Below are 21,243 nucleotides of genomic sequence, written 5' to 3'. Positions count from 1 at the left end.
TCTGTCTGTCTGTCTGTCTGTCTGTCTGTCTGTCTGTCTGTCTGTCTGTCTGTCTGTCTGTCTGTCTGTCTGTCTGTCTGTCTGTCTGTCTGTCATTACAGGATTCCTCATTTTGTGGATGAATTATTCGCCCGGCACCTGTATACATTTTGGGGTTGACTTTGTTTGAATAATAAATCCTAACAGATGATCTATCAAAGAATGATCTCAATCGTTTAAATTTTGCACCAATCCTGCTGCTGACAGAGTTCACATCCCGTCAGCACTCAAGGAGAGTGTGCGTGTCTGTGCGACACGACGGTGTGTGTGCGATGCGTGTGTACGAGTGTAGGCCTAAGCGGGTGTGCGCGACACACGCGTGCGATGCATGTGAATGAATGTAAGTGTGCGTGCGTTTGTGCAAACACTGCAGACTGTGCTGCACCAGGCGAGATTCACGAGGTGTTAGCCTGTAACCCAGCAATGGGACTCTGGGGGCTGAAGCCTGCACCTTAACCTAACACCCCCTCTCCAACCCCAAACACACACCACACCCTCCTCTAAACCCGTTAACCCCAAAGCGTGAGCTCATGATGTCTGTAACACCAATATAGCCCCCCCCGTCCTCCTACCCTCATCCTTCAGGCAAAACACACCTTCTAAAATATCTTCCAGCTCCCTGCTTTCTCTCTCGAATGACCAAGTAGCTCCTCCTACAGGGTAGCGGAAAATGCATCTTGCTTTCGTCTACGACACCTCCGGTTTACTTTTCGGAAGAGATTCTGATCGAGGCATTTCGAAGAGGCCGATAGTCACCCCTAACTCTAATGTAACGGAGTCACCCGAAATTGTAGAAAACAGTTCAAGATATACAAAGAGTTCTTTTAGTGCCACATCCATCAAACAGGCAAATTACATTTACACGTACATTGTAGTCACTTAGCAGACGCTCTTATCCAGAGCGATTTACAGTTAGTGCATTTATCTTAAGATAGCTAGGTGGGACAACCACATATCTCGGTCATAGTAAATACATTTTTACCAAATAAAGTAGCTATTAGCAAAGTCAGTGCTAGTAGGGGAGAAAAAAGTCATGTTAGTTCACAAAAGGCTTTAAAACATATATATATATTTTATGAACTTACTTCAAATGGCCAAACCCATCTGTAGGTACAGTATTACTGTAAGTGCAGAGGTAAACACGAGGCGCCAGTTTAAAGCAGACTAAAAAGCAAACCATTCACCTTTAGCCCCACAGCCATCTCTGGCCAAAATGGCCATTCTAATGCTTTCCATGTCAAAACTGACTCAATGTCTCAACCACAGCTGCCCCCTCCCCTCCCCACTGACTTCACCATCCCTCCTAGATGTGGACAAACAGAGTTTGCTGAAAGCTTTTCTGTACTACGCTGTTGCAGTCATTGTGAGGTATTTCCCTCCCAACATCTGTCCAGCAACCCTCAGCTCAGTGTTCCGCTTGGGCGGCATTCTCTTTTTCTGCTGTTTCCTAATGCGTTCAGATTTAGGCAAGGATTACACTGGGATTAAGAACTTCCATCCATTTCTCCCTCTCTCTCCCATTCACCCAGCTGGAGAGGACAGGAAATTAAAAGGAGAGCAAATAAAAATTCAAATAACGGAGAGAAAAGTACACATATAACAGGAATGTCCAACGTCTATTTATGAATTGAACCCCAACATGCTTATACTCCTAAACTGTCCTGCATGAATTTTTTTGCCACGATGCCACCACCTACAGTATTAGGACACACACTGAAAGTCTTACATTGCAATGAGAGCTAAAACAAACATACATACAGTGCCTATAGAAAGTCTAAACACCCTTTCAAAATGTTCACCTTTTGTTGCCTTATAGCCTGGATATAAAATGCATTAAAATTGTTCTTTTTCACCATTGATTTACACATCCTACCCCACAACTTTGAAGTAAAAATGTTTTCTTTTTGTATTTATCTATACAAATATTCTAATGAAATAGCTTGGTTAAACAAGCGTCCACCGCCCTTGTAATAGTGATCCTATATTAGGTCAGGTGCAACCAATCACCTTCAAAATCACACACCAAGTTAATTGGCCTCCACCTGTGTTAAATTGTAGTGATTCACATGATTTCAAGATACATTCAGCAGTTCCTGTAGGTTACTTCTGCTGGGTAGTGAATTGCAAAGCAAACACTCAACCATGAGCACCAAAGAGATTTCAAAAGAACTCCGGGACAAAGTTATGGAAAGGCACAGATCAGGGGATGGGTATAGAAATATTTCAAAGGCCTTGAATATCCCTTGGAGCACAGTCAAGACAATGATTAACAAGTGGAAGGTGTATGGCACCAACAAGAACCTGCCTAGATCAGGCCGTCCCTCCAAATTGGATGACTGAGCCAAATCTGGCATGTATTGTAGGGTGGCAAGAAGGAAGCCATTACTCAAGAAAGCCCACCTTGAATCCCGTTTGAAGTCCTGAACAAAAATATAAATGCAACATGCAACAATTTCAAATATTGTTACAGTTCATATAAGGAAATCAGTCAATTGAAATTAATGAATTAGAACCTAATCTATGGATTTCACATGAATAGGCAGAGGTGCAGCCATAGGCCTAGCCACTTGGGAGCCAGGTCCAGCCTATCAGAATGACTTTTTCCCCGTAAAAGGGCTTTATTACAGATAGAAATACCCCCCCCCTCCCTCAGACGACCCCGCAGGTGAAGAAGACGGATGTGGAGGTCCTGGGCTGGCGTGGTTACACGTGGTCTGCGGATGTTAGGCCGGTTGGATATACTGCCAACTTCTCTAAAACAACACTGGATGCGGCTTATGGTAGAGAAATTAACATACAATTATCTGGCAACAGCTTTGTGGACATTCCTACAGTCAACATTCCAATTGCACGCTCCCTCAAAATTGGAGACATCTGTGGCATTGTGCTGTGTGACAAAACTAGAGGTCGACCGATAATGATTTTTCAATGCCGATACCGATTTATTGGAGGACCAAAAAAAAGCTGATACCGATTAATCGACCGATTTTTATTTGTTATATATATATATTGTAATAATGACAATTACAATAATACTGAATGAACAATGAACACTTTTATTTTAACTTAATATAATCAATAAAATCATTTTTTAGTCTCAAATAAATAATGAAACATGTTCAATTTGTTTTAAATAATGCAAAAACTTATTACAGGAATTATAGGACTATTTCTCTCTATACCATTTGTATTTCATATACCTTTGACTATTGGATGTTCTTATAGGCACTTTAGTATTGCCAGCCTAATCTTGGGAGTTGATAGGCTTGAAGTCAGAAACAGCGCTGTGCTTCAAGCATTGCTAAGAGCTGCTGGCAAACACAGTAAAGTGCTGTTTGAATGAATGCTTACGCGCCTGCTGCTGCCTACCACTGCTCAGTCAGACTGCTCTATCAAATCATATACTTAATTATAATATAATAAACACACAGAAATACGAGCCTTTGGTCATTAATATGGTCAAATCCGGAAACTATCATTTAGAAAACAAAACGTTTATTCTTTCAGTGAAATACAGAACCGTTCTGTATTTAATCAAACGGGGGGCAACACTAAGTCTAAATATTGCTGTTACGTTGCCCAACCTTCAATGTTATGCCATAATTTTGTAAAATTCTGTCAAATTAATTATAGTCCTTATTAGGAAGAAATGGTGTTTGCAATGAGCCCAAACTGCTGCATATACCCTGACTCTGCTTGCACTGAAGGCAAGAGAAGTGACACAATTTCCCTAGTTAATATTGCCTGCTAACATTAATTTATTTTAACTATATATGCAGGTTTAAAAAAATATACTTGTGTATTGATTTTAAGAAAGGCATTGATGTTTATGGTTAGGTACATTTGTGCAACGATTGTGCTTTTTCCGCGAATGCGCTTTTGTTAATAGGGATAGGCGTTCCGTTAACGGGACAGTTGTAAATCATGCAGCGTCTTATGTCAAGATCGCAGATTTTAGAGAAACAACAAATGTCGGTATATATAAGTGTCTTATATTGGCTGAAAGCTTAAATTCTTGTTAATATAACTGCACTGTCCAATTTACAGTAGCTATTACTGAGAAAAAATGCCATGCTATTGTTTGAGGAGAGCTCCGAACAACAAAACACTTTTTTCACTGCGATAGATTTGATAAATTCACCTCTGAAGGTGAAATGTGTACTTACATTCTGAAATCTTGCTCTGATTTATCATCCAAAGGGTCCCAGAGATAACATGAAGTGTCGTTTTGTTAGATAAAATCCTTTTTCATATCCTAAAAAGGTCCATATAGCACGCACGGTCGATTTTGTATTTCCACTCGTTCAATTTACAAAGAAAAGGAATCTGTGAAAATCTCACCCTAAACGTTGTTTGAACGAGTCAAATCACGTTCGTATGTATTCCTGAGAGATCCTAGAAGGTAACAAGACTTCACTATTTCATTAGGGGTGTAGTATATCCTATAGGACACCATATTTGGTCAGAGAGCAACGCCTTCATGGCACGCCGATGATGCGGGCGGCCATCACTTGAATGACTGTATCTTTGTCAAATAAGCACCAATCGGGATCAAAGAGCTGGCTTTACGGGAGTATCCGGAAACCCCATCTCGGTCACGAAATGTAGGTGCTAACCTTTTGCGACAGCATGCCTTTTACTTTTGGACACAACGTATAAGAATATTCAGAGTTATGAAGTTATGAAAACTGGTTGTTTTGCAAACGTTGAACTTATAATATGGATACTAATACTTGGAAAGCTAAATCAAAGTCCAAGAATACAGATTTGACGATATTCTTGCCGAAAAATGGAATATGAATGAGAATGTCTCCTTCACGATTTGCCCAAATGTACCTGCGGACTTCACACTAAAAGTATTGTTGTTCACTCATTTTTCAAGTTATCCATCTGAAACTTTGCACATACACTGCTGACATCTTGTGGACACTATCAGAATTACAACCAGTGATGGCTATAACTATGACCTTTCTCTTGCATTTCAAAGATGGCGGTAGAAAAAGACTGGTTGGTTTTTTCTTTGTATTTTCTTCTACCAGATCTATTGTGTTATATTCTCCTACATTCAATTCACATTTCCACAAACTTCAAAGTGTTTCCTTTTGAAATGGTACCAAGAATATGCATATCCTTGCTTCAGGGCCTGAGCTAAAGGCAGTTAGATTTGGGTATGTTATTTAGGCGAAAATTGAAAAAAAGGGGGCTATTAAATCATCACCTGTTTGGCAAAGTAGGCTGTGATTCAATGATAAATTAACAGGCACCGCATTGATTATATGCAACGCAGAACAACCTAGTTAACCTAGTAATATCATCAACCATGTGTAGTTAACTAGTGATTATGTGAAGATTGATTGTTTTTTTATAAGATAAGTTTAATGCTAGCTTGCAACTTACCTGGGCTCCTTGCAGCCACAAGGTCCTTTTGATGCTGCACTCGCATAACAGGTGGTCAGCCTGCCATGCAGTCTCCTCGTGGACTGCAATGTAATCGGCCATAATCCGCGTCCAAAAAGACAGATTATTGATTGTTATGAAAACTTGATTAATCGAGATACATTAATCGGACGACCTCTACACAAAACTGCACATTTTAGAGTGGCCTTTTATTGTCCCCCAGCCCAAGGTGCGCCTGTGTAATGATCATGTTGTTTAATCAGGTTCTTGATATGCCACACCTGTCAGGTGGATGGATTATCTTGGCAAAGGGAGAAATGCACGTTTGCAGGGATGTAAACAAATTTGTGCACCAAATTTTTGAGAAATAATATTTTTGGGCTGGGATCTTTATTTCAGCTCATGAAACATGGAACCCACACTTTACATGTTGCGTTTATATTTTTGTTCAGTGTATTTTTTTCAATAAAAAAAAAATGTCCTCTTAAAACTGTGGAGTATGGTGTGTAGATCAGTGGGGGAAAATCCTTCTATAAATACATTAAACTCTAAGGTACTGACACAATGTGAAAAAAGTTAAAGGGGGTGTAGACTTTTTATTGGCACTATTGGCTAACCACCTAGACAGGGCATTTAGACGTATGTATCCATGAACACCACATTATCATATTATTCCACAAAATGTCCCATATTTCAGTGAGCGGGAGTAGGGGGTCTGAGCCGAGCAGACACACAAGGCCCCCGGCTTAAGGAAACACCATGGAATGTGCCTCTTGGATTTCCTGCATTGGACTGGCGGGAGGCAGGAAATGTTACCATTAATATCAGGACCCTGACACTGCAAACGCACATCATTTTGGAAAGAGAGAGAGAAGAGAGAGATGGATGGAGGAAAGAAATCTGACAAGGAGCGCGTACATATTTCCACAGTAGGACGAAGGCAGCATAAAAACCTTATTTGGGAATTCTTGGCATCCGATCAGTGGGAGTCGATACATCACCCTGCAGACGGGGCTATAAGTTACCCTGCCTGAGTGAGTGAGATAGAGAAAGGAGAGAGAGAATGTTTGTGCATATATATATATATATATATATATATATAATATATATATATATATATATGTATGTATGTATGTATGTATGTGTGTGTGTGTGTGTGTGTGTGTGTGTGTGTGTGTGTGTGTGTGTGCATACAGTCCACAGACATACCACATTTAGCTATAAGGAGAGAGAAGCAGACAGCAGAACCTACCAATGTCCTGTTGTGTGTGGTGGGTAATGACTTCCCCAGGCCTTTAGTATGTTCTGTGGGACGATGGCTTCCGCCCTGTGAGAAATAAACAGGACGTTGTTCAGAGGTGGGGCGAGGAGGAGAGGAGGTACAGTAAAGTTGGAAGGGGGAAATAGAAGCATATGGAAAACAAACAATGCAAGGCAGTACAAAGACCATCAGCAATAGCACCACCCACCAACGCTACCCTCCCTCTCTGTAGGTGGTGTTGGGGCTGGACAAGCCTTGTTACTGAGCTAGCTAGCCGGGGGCCTGGGAACTCAGATCTGGATTCTTTACATGTCTGGGACTGAATCTGATTACGTAATCAGCTCTTGTAGACCCCTGGCTTCTGTTATTGTAGACCCCTGGCTTTCACGGCGTCGTTTGCTTTACTCTTAATTGGGCTACATGGGTCTCTGAGAGGAGGAAGGAGAGAAAAAAGAGAGGAGAAGAAGAAATGGGTACAAAGTGGAAACTGTTCCAAGGTTCACGGGGAGAAAGAAGCTGTTAATGTCATTACGGTCCCATCGGAAGGGAAGCACCGGAGGAGGGTGTGTGTGCCTATGTACAGTGAGGGAAAAAAGTATTTGATCCCCTGCTGATTTTGTACGTTTGCCTGCTGACAAAGAAATGATCAGTCTATAATTTTAATGGTAGGTTTATTTGAACAGTGAGAGACAGAATAACAACAAAACAATCCAGAAAAACGCATGTTAAAAATGTTATATATTGATTTGCATTTTAATGAGGGAAATAAGTATTTCACCCCCTCTCAATCAGAAAGAATTCTGGCTCCCAGGTGTCTTTTATACAGGTAACGAGCTGAGATTGGGAGCACACTCTTAAAGGGAGTGCTCCTAATCTCAGCTTGTTACCTGTATAAAAGACACCTGTCCACAGAAGCTATCAATCAATCAGATTCCAAACTCTCCACCATGGCCAAGACCAAAGAGCTCTCCAAGGATGTCCCCCTGCTCGCAATGTCCCGCAATGTCCCCCTGCTCAAGAATACATATACATGCCCGTCTGAAGTTTGCCAATGAATATCTGAATGATTCAGAGGACAACTGGGTGAAAGTGTTGTGGTCAGATGAGACCAAAATGGAGCTCTTTGGCATCAACTCAACTCACCGTGTTTGGAGGAGGAGGAATGCTGCCTATGACCCCAAGAATACCATCCCCACCGTCAAACATGGAGGTGGAAACATGCTTTGGAGGTGTTTTTCTGCTAAGGGGACAGGACAACTTCACCGCATCAAAGGGACGATGGACGGGGCCATGTACCGTCAAATCTTGGGTGAGAACCTCCTTCCCTCAGCTAGGGCATTGAAAATGGGTCGTGGATGGGTATTCCAGCATGACAATGACCCAAAACACACGGCCAAGGCAACAAAGAAGTGGCTCAAGAAGAAGCACATTAAGGTCTCCAGACCTTAAATTTGTGGAGAGAGCTGAAGGTTCGAGTTGCCAAACGTCAGCCTCGAAACCTTAATGACTTGGAGAATATCTGCAAAAAGAGTGGGACAAAATCCCTCCTGAGATGTGTGCAAACCTGGTGGCCAACTACAAGAAACGTCTGACCTTTGTGATTGCCAACAAGGGTTTTGCCACCAATTACTAAGTCATGTTTTGCAGAGGGGTCAAATACTTATTTCCCCTCATTAAAATGCAAATCATTTTATACCATTTTTGACATTCGTTTTTCTGGATTTTTTTGTTGTTATTCTGTCTCTCACTGTTCAAATAAACCTACCATTAAAATTATAAACTGATCATTTCTTTGTCAGTGGGCAAACGTACAAAATCAGCAGGGGATCAAATACTTTTTTCCCTCACTGTATGAGTGTGTGTGTGTGTGTGTGTGTGTGTGTGTGTGTGTGTGTGTGGAGAAAAGGGTCAAGATTCCACTACAAGCCCATAAAATTGGAGGGGGAGGGAATAAAATTGGAGGGGGGGATCCCTCCCTCACGGCAAGAGTAGATACAGCTCCCAGAAAGCTGGCCCTGTGGGGATGTGATGGAGGGGGTGGGATGTTAGTGGTAGGGGGGGTCTCTTCTCGACATGCCTAATTTGTGGCTGATTAGACAGGGTCAGGGGTCGGGAGCTATGTTTGCTCAGAGGACCTCATGGGCTTGTAGACAGAGGCCCAGGGGCAGGGGGGGCTTTTGTGTATCTGTGTGTGTGTGTGTGGTTGGTGGTGGTGGGGGTGTAGTTAAGGAATAGGTATCAGACGTTCCGTGAAGAGAGACTCGCTGAGAATAACTCCACTATGTGCTCATGACGAGGCGAGTGAGCAAGCAGTATATGGGAACAGGGTGTGAGAGAAGGCTGGGTCAAATACTTCTACCCCTCTTGTCACAGACAGTATGTGACAAGAACTATCAGGGTGTCCATCCCAGCAGTCGTGTTACAACAACTGATGGATGGACTAGGCCAGGGAGGAAACACAGGGGGAAAAGGTAAAGCAGGACGAAAAGCTGGAGGGCAGAGTCAAGGTCGAGGAGTGCTTGTATTCTGTTAAAAGAAACAGGCTTCAAAGTCAAGTCTCGGGTGCTTTACCTTCAGAGTGAGACGGCCAGTGCCAACTCCACTATTCTCGCCTCAGCCCTATGAAAAGTTGTCTTTGTCAGAATGAAATTCCACTAATCATTAATAATCCATTTAAAAGCACGTCTCGGCAGAAATATACAGTGCATTCGGAAAATATTCAGACCCCTTGAATTTTCCCCATTTTTGCTACGTTACAGCCTAATTCTAAAATGGATTAAATAAATATAATATCCGTAATCAACACACAATACCCCATAATGAAAGTGCAAACATGTTTTTAGAAATGTTTGCAAATGTATTCAAAATAAAAAATGTACATTTACATAAGTATTCAGACCCTTAATATGAGACTCAAAATTGAGCACAGCTGCATCCTATTTCTATTGATCATTCTTGAGAGGTTTCTTCAACTTCATTGGAATCCACCTGTGGTAAATTCAATTGATTGGACATGATTTGGAAAGGCACACACCTGTCTATATAAGGTCCCACAGTTGACAGTGCATGTCAGAGCAAAAACCAAGCCATGAGGTCAAAGGAATTGTCCGTAGAGCTCAGAGACAGGATTGTGTCGAGTAAAAGGTCTGGGGAAGCATACAAAAACATTTCTGCAGCATTGAAGGTCCCCAAGAACACAGTGGCTTCCATCATTCCTAAATGGAAGACGTTTTCCTAGAGCTGGCCGCCCGGCCAAACTGAGAAATCGGTCAGGGAGGTGACCAAGAACCCGATGGTCACTCTGACAGAGCTCCAGAGTTCCTCTGTGGAGATGAGAGAACCTTCCTGAAGGACAACCATCTCTGCAGCACTCTACCAATCAGGCCTTTATGGTAGAGTGACCAGATGGAAGCCACTCCTCAGTAAAAGGCATATATGACAACCCACTTGGAGTTTGCCAAAAGGCACCTAAAGGACTCTCAGACCATGAGAAACAAGATTATCTGGTCTGATGAAACCAAGATTGAACTCTTTGGCCTGAATGCCAAGCTTCACATCTGGAGGAAAATATGCACCATCCCTACGGTGAAGCATGGTGGTGGCAGCATCAAGCTGTGGGGATGTTTATCTGCGGCAGGGACTGGGAGACTAGTCAGGATCGAGTGAAAGATGAACGGAGCAAAGTACAGGGAGATCCTTGATGAAAACCTGCTCCAGAAAGCTCAGGACCTCAGACTGGGGCAAAGGTTCACCTTTCAACAGGATAACGACCCTAAGCACATAGCCAAGACAACACAGGAGTGGCTTTGGGAAAAGTCTCTGAATGTCCTTGAGTGGCACAGCCAGAGCCCGGACTTGAACACGAACAAACATTTCTGGAGAGACCTGAAAATAGGTGTCCAGCGACGCTCTCCATCCAACCTGACAGAGCTTGAGAGGATCTGCAGAGAAGAATGGGAGAAACTCCCCAAATACAGCTGTGCCAAGCTTGTAGCGTCATACCCAAGAATTCTGGAGGCTGTATTTGCTGCTAAAGGTGCTTCAACAAAGTACTGAGTAAAGGGTCTGAATACTTATGTCATTATGGGGTATTGTGTGTAGATTGATAAGGGGGAAAAAACTATTAGATCCATTTAAGAATAAGGCTGTAACGTAACAACGTGGAAAAAGTCAAGGGGTCTGAATACTTTCCGAATGCACTGTACATAGAAGTAGGCCTAGGCTACCTGGCCTGTGCGCAAATGTAGGTCTATAAATGTGCCATTTGGAAATCTGATAGTATTTCTGATTGTCTTAACTCACCACCACTGTGGAGCTTCTCAAAGCAATTTTCTCTTCACCTCAAACAGCAAGTAAATTAAGTCTGTTTTTACATCCATTGAGAATGACAATAGTTCCTCAACATAGGCTATTTAAAAAAATATCTCTAGCTCTCTTTCGATAACCATCACTCAGCCTGAAAGAGGGAAAAATGTCATGCTCTGATCCAGTGGAATTGTCATAAAATAGGTCTACCTGATTACTTCTTATCCCTTGCGCGAATAGCCTACAGCTATGTCTGTCCGGAGCTCACTTGTGCAGGAAACTCTAAGGGCCCAGAATATTTTACACAATGTTGCAAGTTTGCTAGAGAGAGCTTCAGGCCAGACCCATACAATGTTTCAAGTTCCTTGAAGACAGGCCATGTGTAGCCAATGTGATTTATAGGATCATTATTTATCAGGATTGTTTTCTACCTGCAGACTGAAATGTTTTTACTTGTTGGCTTTATGTAGGCTATTTTTACATAGTTGGCAATGGCAACAGAGGTTACTTTTAGAATTTTGATTAACCATATGATAATGATTTTGAGATACGAAGACTTTGTTATAAATGAAAGGAAACTGTTCCACGAAAAAGTACATATGAAAATCATGGTAATGGTAAGATAAATTGGCACTCCAAATGGAAAAGGTTGCCGACCCTTGGCATAACCTATTACCTACCAGCAAATTCAGGAGCGTAACAGCAAAATCTGCAAAGGCCAACAGCAGCGGGAAGAAGTGGGTCGGGAACAGTTTTCTTTCTTCTGGTTAGGCTATCTCTGGTTCCCTCTTGAGTCATGTGTGTGTCTTAATTATTTGATTACATTGTGCTTAAAGCATCAGACAAGCTCAGTAGCTTACATATTGTTGATTTTTTTTAAACACGTAGGAAATGCCGATATAGGGAAAAATACACGTTTTAACATTTCAACCAATTGATCGAAAGAACAGACGACTCTAGGACGACCAGTATTTGTTGTTGTTGTTGAGGGCAGCCCTAAATCGATCTGACTTAAGACAAGCCTAGGGGATCGAGGTCAAGCCCTGCCTGCCAACAGCCCTTCATAATCGTCATACTCCACATTTACTATGGGAAGCTGTTAAACGCTTCATATAAAAACAGTCTACTCCTTTCAAAGTGATCTGTGACTGGTCCTCTCAATCAATTTCATTGGTCATGACACGATCTAACACAAAGTAGACCTTTAAAAAAAGTAAGCCCTGATAGATAAGAGTCTGTGCGCAACTTCATCTTGAATCTGAGAACCTTTTAATCAAATCAAAATAAAAAGGGCCCCTCCCTGTTAGTGTGAATGAGATAGCAACAGTAACTCCGCAGCCTTTCCGAGCAGCTCGCTCACTCGGCACGCACAACAATCAATCCCAAGTGCAAGTCAAGCTGCATTTTAACATGTGCATGGCTCCAGGGTGTAGGTTACAAGATTCCTGGTTACAAGGCGACTATACTTTCTGTGGGGATGCGTTTCCCCCTCGCTACTGACTAAGGAAGGTGTTGGGTTGTGTGAAAAATCGCACCCAGCCAAGATAAGCACACCAGAGAAACTCTTCTACAGTGGTTCGAGGCAGATCGCATGAGCATAAGGTATGAAGTGTGTCTGTTTCAACTGAAAACACCTTGGGGGCTAGATTCAGTGGGCCCCAAGTTTTCCCCACCTGAAAAGGCCCCTTCTCTGGTGGCCAGGGAAGGGCTTTGATGTTGTAGGGGTAATTCAATGCCATGTCACAGGTTCAGTGACTGAAACATGGCAAGACATATTAAGATATCCAGCAGCGGGGTTACTGTAAGTCGCCTATGCAGCGATGACCCAGTTACGGCTATTGAGTACTTTTGCAAGTGCGGTAATCAGACATCAAGGGTCGCAGAGAAATTTCAACCATTTTACTTTCAAGTGGCTGCCTTTTTCCTGATTTCATAGGTGAAGTAAACCAGCAGAGATTAAAAATTTAATAAGCTGCATTTCTTTCTTGACTAGCCAGCACATGGGTCCGGGGAGCTTGTATTGTTTCATTAGATATGCACTTTGAATCTCAAGCATCCTTCGTCTTCCATATGAAACCAGAGGGTCTGTTGCATCATGGGAGCTTTGGCAGTTGGCGGCTACTCTCTGGGATCAGACTCAGCTAGGGAGCACCGATGGATGGCGTGTGCATCCCTGATAGAGCCTGTGCCATTGGCTTTAGAGTGTTACCATGGTTACTGGACTGATTATGTGGCAACCCCCCTGTTCCCATGATGTTGAACTCTGACCTCCATAACCACCTAAAAACAAACACACTAACCTTTGAATATCTTTATAATCACGTGAGACAATTAAGAAGGCAAAACTGCAAAAACAATCCCAGTCAGGCAGAGAGTAGGTTAGGTTATGAATGGGAAATTTTATCAGGAAACAATGGCAATGCTCAATTTTCATACCAGCAGCCTGGGGGTCGAATGGCTTTTCAAGAGTAGGCAGGGGAGCGATGGCGGGAAAGCATCCATTGTCAATAAAAGACACAGAGGGGTTTTGTACATTGATGAAACTCTAGTCACTGCCCTTCCCACACATGGTCTCTGTTTTTGTGTTTGTGTATGCAAAATCAGGGGGTTGAAAGGGGACCCATGCCAGGGCATGGAATGGACACCCGGGTTGAGTCCGTAGGGCAGGGCAGTGCCAATCGCCTCCATGTTCAGTGCTTGTTCTACACTGTGCCACTGGTATCGCACATCCTGGCACCACAGCAGAGTTCCTCATGCATGATGGTGTGAGAGACAGGCACGAACACATGCAAGCACCCATTGTGGCATTTGTACATCTGGCTTCAATAGAGATTCAGGTTATTATTGTTCATACAGTGCCTTCAGAAAGTATTCCTTTACATATGTATTCACACTCCTTTGCTATGACACTCCAAATTATCTTTGAGATGTCACTACAACTTGATTGGAGTTCACCTGAGGCCAATTCAATTGTGAAATGATTTAGAAAGAAACACACCTGTCTATATAAGGTCCCATAGTTGACAGTGCATGTCAGAGCAGAAACTATACCATGAAGTCCAAGGAACTGTCCGTAGATCTCCGAGATAGAATTGTGAAGAGGCATATATCTTGTGAAGGGTATAAAACAATTTCTAGAATGTTGAAAGTTTCCAAGAGCACAGTGGTCTCCATCATTGGGAAATTTTAAAAACATGTAACTACCCAGACTCTGCCTAGAGCTGGCCGTCCAACCAAACTGAGCAACCGGAAAAGATTACCTTGGTCACGGAGGTGACCAAGAATCCAATGACCACTCTGACAGAACTACAGAGTTCCTTGGCTGATATGGGAGAACCTGCCAGAAGGATCACAGTCTCTCTAGCACTTCACCAATCTGGGCTTTATGGTAGAGTGGCCAGACGGAAGCACCTCCTGAGGAAAAGGCAAATGATAGTCTGGAGTTTGCAAAAAGGCATGTGAAAGACTCTGAGAGCATAAAGCAAAAGATTCTGTGGTCTGATGAGGCAAAAATGTAACACCTTGGTCTGAATGCAAAGACCTATGTCTGGAGAAAAGCTCCACCCACAAACAGCTCATCACCCGTCTAACACCATCTCTACGGTGAAGCATGCGGGTGGTAGCATCATGCTATGGGGATGCTTTTCAGAAGCAGGGACTGCTAGACTGGTAAGGATAGAGGGAACAATGAATGGAGCCAAATACCGGCAAATCCTTGATGAGAACTTGCTTCACAGTGCAAACGACCTTAGACTGGGGCGAAGATTTACGTTCCAACAGGACAATGACACCAAGCATACAGCCAAAGCAATGCTGGAATGGCTTTAGAAAAATAATGTGAAAGTACCCAGCCAAAGCCAAGACTTGAATCCCATTCAAAATCTGTGGAAAGACTTGAAGATTGCTGTTCAACTCCACTCCCCATCTAACTTAACAGAACTTGAGAAAATCTGCAAGGAAGCAAAGCTGATATAGACATACCCAAGACGACTCAAAGCTGTAATCGCCACTAAAGGTGCTCCTACAAAGTATTCACTCAAGGGTGTGAATACTTATGTAAATTAGATATTTCTGTATTTAATTTTCAATGAATGTGCAAAGAAAATTGAAAAACACGTTTTTACTTTGTCATTATGGGATATTGTGTGTGTGTGTGTGTGTGTGTGTGTGTAGATGAGTGAGAGAAACTGTATTTAATACATTTTGTATTTAGGCTGTAACACAACAAAGTGTGGAATAAGTCAAGGGATATCAATACTTTCTGAAGGCACTGTATAACCAATTCTAGCAGTTGTCTGATCTTATACATGTCTTAAATGGCATTGTTTCAAAAATGACACAATAACCATGCCCGCAATATCAGATGATCACTCTTGCACGACTCCACCATTGTGCAGCCCTTTCAATGATTTATATCCCATGTTCTTTACCTAGGACAAGACATTTACATTTCAGTCGTTTATCAGATGCTCTTATCCAGAGCGACTTAGTAGTGAGTGCATAGACTTTCATACTTCAACTTGATTTCGTACTGGTCCCCGTGGGAATCAAACTCACAACCTTGGCGTTGCAAGCGCAATGCTCTACCAGCTGAGCCACAACAAAATGGTCCAATTCATGCACTTCTCAAGAAAACACTTACACTTCAGCAGACGCTCTTATCCAGAGTGATTTACAGGAGCAACTAGGATTAAGTGTCTTGCTCACAGGTACATTGACAGATTTCTTTACCGAGTTGGATTGGGGATTCAAACCAGCAACCTTTCGGTTACTGGGCCAGTGCGCTTAAGCTTAACCGCTAGGCTACCTGCCACTCCCTGACCACACACACACACACACCCATGGACATTACACTAAATGACCTACAGTCCATCTGTGTGTCCAAACTAGCCAAATAATAAAAAATAAAAAAACATGTTCACAGTGTCACTCCAAGGGCGGCCGTTTAGAGCCACTAAAATAATACATTCACATTGTGGGCAGCCTTATAATGCACAGCACTCAAAGAGGAGGGGGAGAGAAAGACAAGGCCACGTTGACAAAAGGCTTCACGGCTGGGCAGCTCCCAGAAAAGGCTGGGCAGCTCCCAGAAAAGGGGTGAGAGGGAGGGGGAAGACAATGCAGATGGGTTTTTCAAAACTCAAATGCATTGCAGGTCAAGCAGCGAACAGAAGTTTGCCCCAGTTAATTTGCATGGATGGGTCAGGAAGGATGGGTCAGGAAGGATGTGGGGAAGGAGGGAAAGCGCGAGGGAGCTGCTATTGGGCCGTTGTGTATAAATGCATTGTGCTTAACCTCGTGAAAGAACGAATATACAGAAATACATATCCTATTTGCGGCTCTCCGAGGGGAATTATATATCCCTTGAAGGAAAATGCTATGGAATTGGGTTAGGCCTATGTCTAATTCAGATTACACTCATGATTGGATAAATGCAAACTGTTTAAGTACGGTGCACACTTAGGGCTCTATTTTCGTCTGGCGTTAAAGTGGCGCTAGTGTCAAACATGTTAGACTGCAATTTCGTCATCTCCTGCCCTAACGCCAGGTTCGGCACGGGAGGGGTGGACATTTTTTAGGTGTGTCCTTCAAAACTAGACCCAAAGTGCTAATTTCAGACAGCGCTGATAGGGTTATTTAAGACCAACCGAAGGTTGGTTTTAGCAGTAACACAGTTGGTTATGGTATGAATATTGACAGCGGAAACGCAGCCTATCCAGCCATGACGCACACTAGTCACTACCCATAGGCGTATGGAACAGGAGTAGCCTAATGTGCTTTTGGTGTCTGTATACTTCGTATTTACAAACATAGAAAAACTTATGTTTTTCCCATTTCATTTCCTTTGGTTAAAAACCAAGCATAGCCTCCCATCCTCTCAATGAAGTTTTTTTTTGTCCTGCCCAATGCAATCGCGAAGTAGTCAAGACTGTCAACAAAGGGCATAGCTCCTGACACCGCTTCTAAATACATTTTTTTTTTAAATATAACGTTTGATAGGAGTAAAACAGTGAGCTGACATTCCCTTTTTATCTATGCATTGTAGGCAAACCCACATTATTTTAGCCATGCAGGTCCCGTTTTGGACGTGCTTGCAACCCCCTCCATGATGTACGCTACGTGTCCATGGCCATCATGAAATAAGAGATGAGAACCTCGGTGAGTACTGGTGAACCTCATATTTAGAAGTTATCTGTAACCTGTAACAATTGCGTGTTTTCCATTTCATATATTCAAAACCCAAGTCCTCCCTTTGGCGTACTATAACAAAGGCTGGATTAACAGCAATGCGTGTCTTTTTAATCCTGCAGATTTTATGATATCATTACATTTTACATTTATTTATTGTTGTTGTTGTAGTAAAAAAAGAGCAGATTTCTTGTTTTTCATTACATTTTATCATAAATCTTATTAGAAAGAATCACCTTCCTGGTTTTATGGTTACAATGTCTGTGGCACTCACACAATGCAACTTCTGGAGATGTGTGAATGCGATCTGATCTGTAAAATGGTTTTGATTATGTCCATAAAACATAGGTCTATTTGGGAGCAGAAAGGGTGAGTGGACATTTTCACTTTCCCTTGATCTTGGATCTTTGTCCAGCTACTGTGAAAAGTTTGGACATGTCGTAAAACCCTCCATAGTCTGCATTGTTTTAATGTCTCAGGATGGTAAGTTGGTGGATGAAGATATCCCTCTGGTGATGTGGGGGCTGTGCTTTGGCAAAGTGGGTGGGGTTATATCCTGCCTGTTTGGCCCTGTCCAGGGGTATCATCGGATGGGGCCACAGTGTCTCCTGACCCCTCCTGTCTCAGCCTCCAGTATTTATGCTGCAGTAGTTTATGTGTCGGGGGGTTATATCTGGAGTATTTCTCCTGTCTTATCCGGTGTCCTGTGTGAATTTAAGTACGCTCTCTCTAATTCTCGGAGGACCTGAGCCCAAGGACCATGACTCAGGACTACCTGGCATGATGACTCCTTGCTGTCTCCAGTCCACCTGCCCATGCTGCTGCTCCAGTTTCAACTGTGGCTATGGAACCCTGACCTGTTCACCGGACGTGCTACCTGTCCCAGACCTGCTGTTTTCAACTCTCTAGAGACAGCAGGAGCAGTAGAGATACTCTCAATGATCGGCTATGAAAAGCCAACTGACATTTACTTCTGAGGTGCTGACCTGTTGCACCCTCGACAACTACTGTGATTATTATTATTTGACCATGCTGGTCATTTATGAACATTTGAACAGCTTACATTTTAGTCATTTAGCAGACACTCTTATCCAGAGCAACTTACAGTAGTGAATACATACATTTCATACATTTGGTTCCTCTCTAGGTTTCTTCCTAGGTTTTGGCCTTTCTAGAGAGTTCCTAGCCACCGTGCTTCAACACCTGCATTGCTTGCTGTTTGGGGTTTTAGGCTGGGTTTCTGTACAGCACTTTGAGATATCAGCTGATCTAAGAAGGGCTATAAATACATTTGATAATATTATATGGCCACGGGATAAATTATGGTGCCTGTAAGTGTGACATAGCCTACGTAAAACAAGTTGTAGTTTAGTTTAGAATTTCATTCAAATTATTCGTTCTCTTTTTAGGCATTATCAATAATGAATTTAATCTTGCTTATTGACAATGTTTGGCATGTCCATACTCAACCATAATGCAATTTACAGTAGGCCTAGCCCCTATATCAATGTGAATGCGATTGAAGCTATGCAGTTACTTAGAACAATGTGGACTGCAAATGGGTTCAACTTAACATATTTAGAAAAGATAGGTCTACATTTTTTTATTTTGTTTCTGTAAGCCATTTAACAAACTAGAACGGACTACCATTGAAATTGGAGTTGATTCCAAGGAAATACATAAAAGACCAGAAATACACAACTTGAAGCAACCACATATTTCGCCATGGAGCCCTTTCTGATTGGCCAGTGAGGGGCCAAGCCTCGACACACCCACAACTTGTTTATTCATCAAATCCCAGCCAACGCTAGCAAGTGCGCCAATAATCGTAAGAGTGAAAATAGCAAAAATATTTCTGACACACCCCTAAACCTATAGCGCTCCTGCCTGGACTTAGATTTACCATTGTGTTAGGTTTGTTAAAATAGAGCCCTTAGTAATGGATAATTAAACCAGTTAAACAATCTGGACTGGAGAGCATCGGCTAGGCCTGGTGACACACATGCCAAAGGACCCACATTGGTTTCTAGGAACACCGTGTCCCGTCTAAGCCTCTCTTACCAGTAAGGTCAGGTCCCGTGAATGCGAGAATGCTTTAAGCCCCATTAACCCTGTCCTGCCATGTTAGGAACCTTTTATTGGGATGGGCAGCCCACCCTCATGACAGCCATCTCTGTGCCCTTCCCAATATTCACCACTGTGCCCCCCCCCCCACGTCAAGCCCGATCACAGCTCGCTGGGTGTGAGGCATACAGTAAGCCCCCAAGCCGTTATAGTTACAGTAGAACACATATCAAGACCCAGTCACTTCCCAGTCCCATGTCCATCTTGCGTGTCTCTTTCAACATGGTGCATTAGTGAATACCTATGTCGCTGTCTATCTCGCGTGCCTCTTTCAACATGGTGCGTCTCATTCAACATGGTGCATCTCTTTCAACATGGTTTCAATATGGTTTCCACAGGGGGGGGGGGGGCAACAGGTGCCTGGCAACAGCTGGGGTGTGATACAGGCCGAACAGCATCCATTCACATTGTTACACCAGAGACCAGGGGCAAAGAGCTAGCATCGGGGGCTGAACGCGATTAGTGCCTGGCGCCCATCCTGGCCCATTCAGAGCTGCTTAGAGGACGTAACACATGAAATTCAGGGATTAGTCCGTGCAGGACAGGGGAGGAAATCAAGGGGCTGTATGAAGTCGGTGTTGAAAAGAAGAGGAACGGAGGAGTATCAAAATGGGAAAGAAGGGAAAGGAAGGGGAACGAGCCGTGAGGCCAAGAATTCACTCCTCCATAATTAAAGAAGACAGCTGCTATGCGCTGCCATGTCATTAAAACACGGGCCCTCCGAGTTCACAGTCACAGCATAAAAGCTGGAAGACAAGTCGGAATACCACAACTTTGATCTTTGATTCCACCGCATGAATAGTTCAAGACTCGAACGTCCATTCATTCCATTGGAGAGCTTGGTTTGAAACGAGATAAACACGACATAATACATCCACGTTCTGGCGCACATTTTCCGCGTGAGGTCATATTGATAGACAGACATGTCGTAGCATCTGTCAACATCTAAAAGAGTTGATGACGCGACCAAAGTTCTATTAATAGAGTTAGCATCAGAAATAGCACAACGGCTTTGTTGGAATAGATTTTTTTTGTTGTTGGTCTATTTATACGAGCACACACACACCTGACACACATACAACACACAGACAGCCAATGTCTCCCTAGAGAGCTAGCGCTCGTCAAGACCGTCTGGTTCCACTGATGTCCCGTTCAGAGATATTGATTGGCCCCATTAAAACAACAGTGACATAAGAGAAAGCAACAATAGTGATTTATAGCACACCCCTAGAGGAGAGAGAGAGAGCACATCCCCAAATGCCCAGCATACCCTCCTCCTCACACAATCACATCTGATTCCCACTGACAGGCCGAAGCAGATGGGCACACACACACACACACACACACACACACACACAAATCCATTGAGGCGCAAAGAGGATTTGGGAGCTGTTTGTGGGTGGGAGATGTACTAAAAAAGAGACTGTGTGTCTGCTTGGGCATAGCTCAATGTGCTCCTCTCCATGGATTTGTCAGTGTGTGTCTTTCTGTATGTGCAAGGGTGTAGGTTTTAGTACAGAGTGAGCAGCAGTGCTGTAGGTATGTGTGCTGTCTCGCTCTCTTTCTGGCCCCTCCATGTGAAGTCGCATGCCCTCTGCAGACACTCTGAGAGGGAGAGAAGGGGAAAGGGTGAGATGGGGAGAGAGAAAGAGGAAAAGAGAGCGTGAGCGCTATCAGTACCCTATGACCCAGCCTGAAGAAATCAGAACAAAGAGAGAGACAGAGAGATGGAGAGAGATGGAGAAAGAGAGAGAAAGAGATAAAGAAAGGAAGAAAACTAGGGGAAAGAAATAGGAAAATAAGATATACCTCCGTTTTGGAGGGTGGGGAGTCCATACCCTATAGCAGGGTTTCCATTAGCCGGTAATAGACCTTTTTTGGGATTTTTAAAAAATGTTTTAAGCTGTTAAATAAAATTGCACCGGCCA

General features: G+C 43.0%; 1 protein-coding gene across 2 annotated transcripts in view; it reads right to left on the bottom strand.

Moving 5' to 3' along the window:
• Positions 1 to 21,243, bottom strand: part of LOC115201054 (thyroid hormone receptor alpha-like) — a 205,932-nt gene that overhangs the window by 109,728 nt on the left and 74,961 nt on the right. For both annotated transcript variants that reach the window (XM_029764283.1, XM_029764286.1), the window contains exon 2: positions 6,689 to 6,763. The gene's annotated coding sequence lies outside the window, so the exon portion shown is untranslated. The remainder of the gene's footprint in view (positions 1 to 6,688; positions 6,764 to 21,243) is intronic.

Source organism: Salmo trutta, chromosome 10 (genome assembly GCF_901001165.1).
Source record: "Salmo trutta chromosome 10, fSalTru1.1, whole genome shotgun sequence".
Taxonomy (NCBI): Eukaryota; Metazoa; Chordata; class Actinopteri; order Salmoniformes; family Salmonidae; genus Salmo; species Salmo trutta.
The sequence above is the reverse complement of the archived record's forward strand: the minus strand, read 5'-3'. Positions and strand labels throughout refer to the sequence as shown.